This window comes from Lissotriton vulgaris, chromosome 8 (assembly GCF_964263255.1).
Source record: "Lissotriton vulgaris chromosome 8, aLisVul1.2, whole genome shotgun sequence".
NCBI classification, from domain to species: domain Eukaryota; kingdom Metazoa; phylum Chordata; class Amphibia; order Caudata; family Salamandridae; genus Lissotriton; species Lissotriton vulgaris.
Window position 1 is genome coordinate 1,532,748,334 of NC_141696.1, and position 10,487 is coordinate 1,532,758,820.

Consider the following 10,487-nt stretch of genomic DNA (forward strand, 5'->3'; position numbering starts at 1 on the left):
GTTTTAAGGAGTCCTGTATCATTCAGTAGTTAACTGGTGCAATGGGTAAATAATATTTTTGGGATCCAGGTTAGGATTTTTTTTTTTTTTACTCCGAATGGACTAGCACTATATTACCCAGATATATTTGGCATGAGTAGGTAAGCAATGTCATCTGACTACTGACATCTGTGTTCAAGGGGAAGTGGAAGGTAATGCAGACAAGAATTTACTTTACAAAAAAGCATGAAATGGGAAATATTCATTGTCAAACCTGAAGGTAAGATAGGTGGAAGCAAGTTTAGAAGGAGGACATAAAGCAAAGTCTATGTTAAATTGATTGTGTTGTAGATCAGTTGGAAAAAATTTGATGAATAGAGAAAAAGTACTACAGCTGATTCCAAGACCTATTTTGTTAGAAGCAAGGAACCTCTCAACTCTGCCGAAACCCGGGATTTAACCAGGGACCTTTAGATCTTCAGTCTAACGCTCTCCCAACTGAGCTATTTCGGCCTGCTGCTAGCTGTAGTCTTCATACTTTGATTTGAACCATTTAACTAAATAGATGCATGACCTGGATATTTGACCTTATATGTTAGAGATATGTTTTAAGGAGGCCTGTATCATTCAGCAGTTAACTGGTGCAATGGGTAAATAATATTTTTAGGATCCAGGTTAGGTCATTTTTTTTTTTTTAACTCCGAATGGACTAGCACTATATTACCCAGACGTATTTGGCATGAGTAGGTAAGCAATGTCATCTGACTACTGACATCTGTGTTCAAGGGGAAGTGGAAGGTAATGCAGACAAGAGTTTACTTTACAAAAAAGCATGAAATGGGAAACATTCATTGTCAAACCTGAAGGTAAGAGAGGTGGAAGCAAGTTTAGAAGGAGGACATAAAGCAAAGTCTATGTTAAATTGATTGTGTTGTAGATCAGTTGGAAAAAATTTGATGAATAGAGAACAAGTACTACAGCTGATTCCAAGACCTATTTTGTTAGAAGCAAGGAACCTCTCAACTGTGCCGAAACCCAGGATTGAACCAGAGACCTTTAGATCTTCAGTCTAACGCTCTCCCAACTGAGCTATTTCGGCCTGCTTATAGCTGTGGTCTTCATACTTTAATTTAAACCATTTAACAAAATAGATGCAGGACCTGGATTTTTAACCTCATATGGTAGAGATATGTTTTAAGGAGTCCTGTATCATTACGCAATTAACTGGTGCAATGGGTAAATAGCATTTTTGGGATCCAGGTTAGGTAGTTGTTTTTTTAACTCTGAATGGACTAGCACTATATTACCCAGATATATTTGGCATGAGTAGGTAAGCAATGTCATCTTACTACTGACATCTGTGTTCAAGGGGAAGAGAAAGGTAATGCAGACAAGAGTTTACTTTACAAAAAAGCATGAAATGGGAAATATTCATTGTCAAACCTGAAGGTAAGAGAGGTGGAAGCAAGTTTAGAAGGAGGACATAAAGCAAAGTCTATGTTAAATTGATTGTGTTGTAGATCAGTTGGAAAAAATTTGATGAATAGAGAAAAAGTACTACAGCTGATTCCAAGACCTATTTTGTTAGAAGCAAGGAACCTCTCAACTGTGCCGAAACCCAGGATTGAACCAGGGACCTTTAGATCTTCAGTCTAACGCTCTCCCAACTGAGCTATTTCGGCCTTCTTATAGCTGGGGTCTTCATACTTTAATTTAAACCATTTAACAAAATAGATGCAGGACCTGGATTTTTAACCTCATATGGTAGAGATATGTTTTAAGGAGTCCTGTATCATTCCGCAGTTAACTGGTGCAATGGGTAAATAGCATTTTTGGGATCCAGGTTAGGTAGTTGTTTTTTTAACTCTGAATGGACTAGCACTATATTACCCAGATATATTTGCCATGAGTAGGTAAGCAATGTCATCTGACTACTGACATCTGTGTTCAAGGGGAAGTGGAATGTGATGCAGACAAGAGTTTACTTTACAAAAAAGGACGAAAGGGGAAACATTCATAGTCAAACCTGAAGGCAAGATAGGTGGAAGAAATTTTAAAAGGAGGACAGAAAGCAACGTCTATGTTGAATTGATCGTTTTGTAGATCAGTTGATAAAAATGTTGATAGGGAAAAAAGTACTACAGCTGATTCCAAGACTTACTTTGTGAGAAACAAGGAACCTCTCAACAGTGCCGAAACCCGGGATTTAACCAGGGACCGTTAGATCTTCAGTCTAACGCTCTCCCAACTGAGCTATTTCGGCCTGCTGCTAGCTGTAGTCTTCATACTTTGATTTGAACCATTTAACTAAATGGATGCATGACCTGGATATTTGACCTTATATGTTAGAGATATGTTTTAAGGAGTCCTTTATCATTCAGTAGTTAACTGGTGCAATGGGTAAATAATATTTTTGGGTTCCAGGTTAGGTCATTTTTTTTTTTTAACTCCGAATGGACTAGCACTATATTACCCAGACGTATTTGGCATGAGTAGGTAAGCAATGTCATCTGACTACTGACATCTGTGTTCAAGGGGAAGTGGAAGGTAATGCAGACAAAAGTTTACTTTACAAAAAAGCATGAAATGGGAAATATTCATTGTCAAACCTGAAGGTAAGAGAGGTGGAAGCAAGTTTAGAAGGAGGACATAAAGCAAAGTCTATGTTAAATTGATTGTGTTGTAGATCAGTTGGAAAAAATTTGATGAATAGAGAAAAAGTACTACAGCTGATTCCAAGACCTATTTTGTTAGAAGCAAGGAACCTCTCAACTGTGCCGAAACCCGGGATTGAACCAGAGACCTTTAGATCTTCAGTCTAACGCTCTCCCAACTGAGCTATTTCCGCCTGCTTATAGCTGTGGTCTTCATACTTTAATTTAAACCATTTAACAAAATAGATGCAGGACCTGGATTTTTAACCTCATATGGTAGAGATATGTTTTAAGGAGTCCTGTATCATTACGCAATTAACTGGTGCAATGGGTAAATAGCATTTTTGGGATCCAGGTTAGGTAGTTGTTTTTTTAACTCTGAATGGACTAGCACTCTATTACCCAGATATATTTGGCATGAGTAGGTAAGCAATGTCATCTTACTACTGACATCTGTGTTCAAGGGGAAGAGAAAGGTAATGCAGACAAGAGTTTACTTTACAAAAAAGCATGAAATGGGAAATATTCATTGTCAAACCTGAAGGTAAGAGAGGTGGAAGCAAGTTTAGAAGGAGGACATAAAGCAAAGTCTATGTTAAATTGATTGTGTTGTAGATCAGTTGGAAAACATTTGATGAATAGAGACAAAGTACTACAGCTGATTAGTAGACCTATTTTATTAGAAGCAAGGAACCTCTCAACTGTGCCGAAACCCGGGATTGAACCAGAGACCTTTAGATCTTCAGTCTAACACTCTCACAACTGAGCTATTTCAGCCTGCTTACAGCTGTGGTCTTCATACTTTAATTTAAACCATTCAACAAAATAGATGCAGGACCTGTATTTTTAACCTCATATGGTAGAGATATGTTTTAAGGAGTCCTGTATCATTACGCAATTAACTGGTGCAATGGGTAAATAGCATTTTTGGGATCCAGGTTAGGTAGTTGTTTTTTTAACTCTGAATGGACTAGCACTATATTACCCAGATATATTTGGCATGAGTAGGTAAGCAATGTCATCTGATTACTGACATCTGTGTTCAAGGGGCAGTGGAATGTGATGCAGACAAGAGTTTACACTACAAAAAAGGACGAAATGGGAAATATTCATTGTCAAACCTGAAGGTAAGAGAGGTGGAAGCAAGTTTAGAAGGAGGACATAAAGCAAAGTCTATGTTAAATTGATTGTGTTGTAGATCAGTTGGAAAAAATTTGATGAATAGAGAAAAAGTACTACAGCTGATTCCAAGACCTATTTTGTTAGAAGCAAGGAACCTCTCAACTGTGCCGAAACCCAGGATTGAACCAGGGACCTTTAGATCTTCAGTCTAACGCTCTCCTAACTGAGCTATTTCGGCCTTCTGATAGCTGGTGTCTTCATACTTTAATTTGAACCATTTCACAAAATAGATGCAAGACCTGGATTTTTAACCTCATATGGTAGAGATATGTTTTAAGGAGTCCTGTATCATTCCCCAGTTAACTGGTGCAATGGGTAAATAGCATTTTTGGGATCCAGGTTAGGTAGTTGTTTTTTTAACTCTGAATGGACTAGCACTATATTACCTAGATATATTTGGCATGAGTAGGTAAGCAATGTCATCTGACTACTGACATCTGTGTTCAAGGGGAAGTGGAATGTGATGCAGACAAGAGTTTACTTTACAAAAAAGGACGAAATGGGAAACATTCATTGTCAAACCTGAAGGCAAGATAGGTGGAAGAAAGTTTAAAAGGAGGACAGAAAGCAAAGTATATGTTGAATTTATCATTTTGTAGATCAGTTGATAAAAATGTTGATAGAGAAAAAAGTACTACAGCTGATTCCAAGACCTAGTTTGTTAGTAGCAAGGAACCTCTCAACTGTGCCGAAACCCAGGATTGAACCAGGGACCTTTAGATCTTCAGTCTAACGCTCTCCCAACTGAGCTATTTCGGCCTGCTTATAGCTGTTGTCTTCATACTTTAATTTAAACCATTTAACAAAATAGATGCAGGACCTGGATTTTTAACCTCATATGGTAGAGATATGTTTTAAGGAGTCATGTATCATTCCGTAATTAACTGGTGCAATGGGTAAATAGCATTTTTTGGATCCAGGTTAGGTAGTTGTTTTTTTAACTCTGAATGGACTAGCACTATAAAACCCAGATATATTTGGCATGAGTAGGTAAGCAATGTAATCTGACTACTGACATCTGTGTTCAAGGGGAAGTGGAAGGTAATGCAGACAAGAGTTTACTTTACAAAAAAGCATGAAATGGGAAATATTCATTGTCAAACCTGAAGGTAAGAGAGGTGGAAGCAAGTTTAGAAGGAGGACATAAAGCAAAGTCTATAATAAATTGATTGTGTTGTAGATCAGTTGGAAAAAATTTGAAGAATAGAGAAAAAGTACTACAGCTGATTCCAAGACCTATTTTGTTAGAAGCAAGGAACCTCTCAACCGTGCCGAAACCCGGGAATAAACCAGGGACCTTTCGATCTTCAGTCTAACGCTCTCCCAACTGAGCTATTTCTGCCTCCTGCTAGCTGAAGTCTTCATACTTTGATTTGAACCATTTAACAAAATAGATGCATGACCTGGATATTTGACCTTATAGGTTAGAGATATGTTTTAAGGAGTCCTGTATCATTCAGCAGTTAACTGGTGCAATGGGTAAATACTATTTTTGGGATCCAGGTTAGGTCATTTATTTTTTTAACTCCGAATGGACTAGCACTATATTACCCAGACGTATTTTGCCTGAGTAGGTAAGCAATGTCATCTGACTACTGACATCTGTGTTCTAGGGGAAGTGGAAGGTAATGCAGACAAGAGTTTACTTTACAAAAAAGCATGAAATGGGAAATATTCATTGTCAAACCTGAAGGTAAGAGAGGTGGAAGCAAGTTTAGAAGGAGGACATAAAGCAAAGTCTATGTTAAATTGATTGTGTTGTAGATCAGTTGGAAACAATTTGATGAATAGAGAAAAAGTACTACAGCTGATTCCAAGACCTATTTTGTTAGAAGCAAGGAACCTCTCAACTGTGCTGAAACCTGGGATTGAACCAGGGACCTTTAGATCTTCAGTCTAACACTCTCCCAACTGAGCTATTTCGGCCTTCTGATATCTGGGGTCTTCATACTTTAATTTAAACCATTTAACAAAATAGATGCAGGACCTGGATTTTTAACCTCATATGGTAGAGATATGTTTTAAGGAGTCCTGTATCATTCCCCAGTTAACTGGTGCAATGGGTAAATAGCATTTTTGGGATCCAAGTTAGGTAGTTGTTTTTTTAACTCTGAATGGACTAGCACTATATTACCCAGATATATTTGGCATGAGTAGGTAAGCAATGTCATCTGACTACTGACATCTGTGTTCAAGGGGAAGTGGAATGTGATGCAGACAAGAGTTTACTTTACAAAAAAGGACGAAATGGGAAACATTCATAGTCAAACCTGAAGGCAAGATAGGTGGAAGAAAGTTTAAAAGGAGGACAGAAAGCAAAGTCTATCTTGAATTGATCATTTTGTAGAAAAGTTGATAAAAATGTTGATAGAGAAAAAAGTACTACAGCTGATTCCAAGACCTATTTTGTTAGAAGCAAGGAACGTCTCAACTGTGCCGAAACCCAGGATTGAAACAGGGACCTTTAGATCTTCAGTCTAACGCTCGCCCAACTGAGCTATTTCGGCCTGCTTATAGCTGTGGTCTTCATACTTTAATTTAAACCATTTAACAAAATAGATGCAGGACCTGGATTTTTAACCTCATATGGTAGAGATATGTTTTAAGGAGTCCTGTATCATTCCGCAGTTAACTGGTGCAATGGGTAAATAGCATTTTTGGGATCCAGGTTAGGTAGTTGTTTTTTTAACTCTGAATGGACTAGCACTATATTACCCAGATATATTTGGCATGAGTAGGTAAGCAATGTCATCTGACTACTGACATCTGTGTTCAAGGGGAAGTGGAATGTGATGCAGACAAGAGTTTACTTTACAAAAAAGGACGAAATGGGAAACATTCATAGTCAAACCTGAAGGCAAGATAGGTGGAAGAAAGTTTAAAAGGAGGACAGAAAGCAACGTCTATGTTGAATTGATCATTTTGTAGATCAGTTGATAAAAATGTTGATAGAGAAAAAAGTACTACAGCTGATTCCAAGACTTACTTTGTGAGAAACAAGGAACCTCTCAACAGTGCCGAAAGGATAGAACCAGAAACCTTTAGCTCTTCAGTCTAACGCTCTCCCAACTGAGCTATTTCGGCCTGCTGCTAGCTGTAGTCTTTAAACTTTGATTTGAACCATTTAACTAAATGGATGCATGACCTGGATATTTGACCTTATATGTTAGAGATATGTTTTAAGGAGTCCTGTATCATTCAGCAGTTAACTGGTGCAATGGGTAAATAATATTTTTGGGATCCAGGTTTGGTCATTTTTTTTTTTTAACTCCGAATGGACTAGCACTATATTACCCAGACGTATTTGGCATGAGTAGGTAAGCAATGTCATCTGACCACTGACATCTGTGTTCAAGGGGAAGTGGAAGGTAATGCAGACAAGAGTTTACTTTACAAAAAAGCATGAAATGGGAAATATTCATTGTCAAACCTGAAGGTAAGAGAGGTGGAAGCAAGTTTAGAAGGAGGACATAAAGCAAAGTCTATGTTAAATTGATTGTGTTGTAGATCAGTTGGAAAAAATTTGATGAATAGAGAAAAAGTACTACAGCTGATTCCAAGACCTGTTTTGTTAGAAGCAAGGAACCTCTCAACTGTGCTGAAACCCGGGATTGAACCAGGGACCTTTAGATCTTCAGTCTAACGCTCTCCCAACTGAGCTATTTCGGCCTTCTGATTTCTGGGGTCTTTATACTTTAATTTGAACCATTTAACAAAATAGATGCAGGACTTGTATTTTTAACCTCATATGGTAGAGATATGTTTTAAGGAGTCCTGTATCATTCCCCAGTTAACTGGTGCAATGGGTAAATAGCATTTTTGGGATCCAGGTTAGGTAGTTGTTTTTTTAACTCTGAATGGACTAGAACTATATTACCCAGATATATTTGGCATGAGTAGGTAAGCAATGTCATCTGACTACTGACATCTGTGTTCAAGGGGAAGTGGAATGTGATGCAGACAAGAGTTTACTTTACAAAAAAGGACGAAATGGGAAACATTCATAGTCAAACCTGAAGGCAAGATAGGTGGAAGCAAGTTTAAAAGGAGGACAGAAAGCAAAGTCTATGTTGAATTGATCATTTTGTGGATCAGTTGATAAAAATGTTGATAGAGAAAAAAGTACTACAGCTGATTCCAAGACCAATTTGTTAGAAGCAAGGAACCTCTCAACTGTGCCGAAACCCGGGATTGAAACAGGGACTTTTAGATCTTCAGTCAAACGCTCGCCCAACTGAGCTATTTCGGCCTGCTTATAGCTGTGGTCTTCATACTTTAATTTAAACCATTTAACAAAATAGATGCAGGACCTGGATTTTTAACCTCATGTGGTAGAGATATGTTTTAAGGAGTCCTGTATCATTCTGCAGTTAACTGGTGCAATGGGTAAATAGCATTTTTGGGATCCAGGTTAGGTAGTTGTTTTTTTTAACTCTGAATGGACTAGCACTATATTACCCAGATATATTTGGCATGAGTAGGTAAGCAATGTCATCTGACTACTGACATCTGTGTTCAAGGGGAAGTGGAAGGTAATGCAGACGAGAGTTTACTTTACAAAAAAGGACGAAATGGGAAACATTCATAGTCAAACCTGAAGGCAAGATAGGTGGAAGCAAGTTTAAAAGGAGGACAGAAAGCAAAGTCTATGTTGAATTGATCATTTTGTGGATCAGTTGATAAAAATGTTGATAGAGAAAAAAGTACTACAGCTGATTCCAAGACCAATTTGTTAGAAGCAAGGAACCTCTCAACTGTGCCGAAACCCGGGATTGAAACAGGGACCTTTAGATCTTCAGTCAAACGCTCGCCCAACTGAGCTATTTCGGCCTGCTTATAGCTGGGGTCTTCATACTTTAATTTAAACCATTTAACAAAATAGATGCAGGACCTGGATTTTTAACCTCATGTGGTAGAGATATGTTTTAAGGAGTCCTGTATCATTCCGCAATTAACTGGTGCAATGGGTAAATAGCATTTTTGGGATCCAGGTTAGGTAGTTGTTTTTTTAACTCTGAATGGACTAGCACTATATTACCCAGATATATTTGGCATGAGTAGGTAAGCAATGTCATCTGACTACTGACATCTGTGTTCAAGGGGAAGTGGAAGGTAATGCAGACGAGAGTTTACTTTACAAAAAAGCATGAAATGGGAAATATTCATTGTCAAACCTGAAGGTAAGAGAGGTGGAAGCAAGTTTAGAAGGAGGACATAAAGCAAAGTCTATGTTAAATTGATTGTGTTGTAGATCAGTTGGAAAAAATTTGATGAATAGAGAAAAAGTACTACAGCTGATTCCAAGACCTATTTTGTTAGAAGCAAGGAACCTCTCGACTGTGCCGAAACCCGGGATTGAACCAGGGACCTTTAGATCTTCAGTCTAACGCTCTCCCAACTGAGCTATTTCGGCCTTCTTATAGCTGGGGTCTTCATACTTTAATTTAAACCATTTAACAAAATAGATGCAGGACCTGGATTTTTAACCTCATATGGTAGAGATATGTTTTAAGGAGTCCTGTATCATTCTGCAATTAACTGGTGCAATGGGTAAATAGCATTTTTGGGATCCAGGTTAGGTAGTTGTTTTTTTAACTCTGAATGGACTAGCACTATATTACCCAGATATATTTGGCATGAGTAGGTAAGCAATGTCATCTGACTACTGACATCTGTGTTCAAGGGGAAGTGGAAGGTAATGCAGACAAGAGTTTACTTTACAAAAAAGCATGAAATGGGAAATATTCATTGTCAAACCTGAAGTTAAGAGAGGTGGAAGCAAGTTTAGAAGGAGGACATAAAGCAAAGTCTATGTTAAATTGATTGTGTTGTAGATCAGTTGGAAAAAATTTGATGAATAGAGAAAAAGTACTACAGCTGATTCCAAGACCTATTTTGTTAGAAGCAAGGAACCTCTCGACTGTGCCGAAACCCGGGATTGAACCAGGGACCTTTAGATCTTCAGTCTAACGCTCTCCCAACTGAGCTATTTCGGCCTTCTTATAGCTGGGGTCTTCATACTTTAATTTAAACCATTTAACAAAATAGATGCAGGACCTGGATTTTTAACCTCATATGGTAGAGATATGTTTTAAGGAGTCCTGTATCATTCCGCAATTAACTGGTGCAATGGGTAAATAGCATTTTTGGGATCCAGGTTAGGTAGTTGTTTTTTTAACTCTGAATGGACTAGCACTATATTACCCAGATATATTTGGCATGAGTAGGTAAGCAATGTCATCTGACTACTGACATCTGTGTTCAAGGGGAAGTGGAAGGTAATGCAGACAAGAGTTTACTTTACAAAAAAGCATGAAATGGGAAATATTCATTGTCAAACCTGAAGGTAAGAGAGGTGGAAGCAAGTTTAGAAGGAGGACATAACGGGCTTTCAAATTGTTAGCTAAAGCTGGGACGGCACGGAGGTAGGATTGGTCTCGTTCACAGACCCGTAAAAGCGAGTTCCGCCAATGCGTTACTGTCAAGAGAACGCTTTCAGGGCACCATTAGTCCTTTACTTGGTGTTTCATTTTCCGTATGATCCGTTTTTAATGTACTAGTGGTTAGATTACAAATGATTTCCGTGTTTTGAATATGTTGACTTCCGTGGATTGGAATACAGTGACATCCCTGTGTCAGAACCATTAGCGCAATCACTATAACAGCCGCAGT

The 10,487-nt window shown here is 38.1% G+C and overlaps 2 non-coding genes across 2 annotated transcripts; both read right to left on the reverse strand.

Annotated features, from left to right (window-relative positions):
* Nucleotides 1–9,155: 9,155 nt before the first annotated feature.
* On the reverse strand, nt 9,156–9,228 carry TRNAF-GAA (transfer RNA phenylalanine (anticodon GAA)). The gene has a single exon. It is a non-coding gene; the product is annotated as a tRNA-Phe (tRNA).
* A 510-nt stretch (nt 9,229–9,738) lies between these two features.
* Nucleotides 9,739–9,811, reverse strand: TRNAF-GAA (transfer RNA phenylalanine (anticodon GAA)). The gene has a single exon. It is a non-coding gene; the product is annotated as a tRNA-Phe (tRNA).
* Between the last annotated feature and the right edge of the window lie 676 nt (nt 9,812–10,487).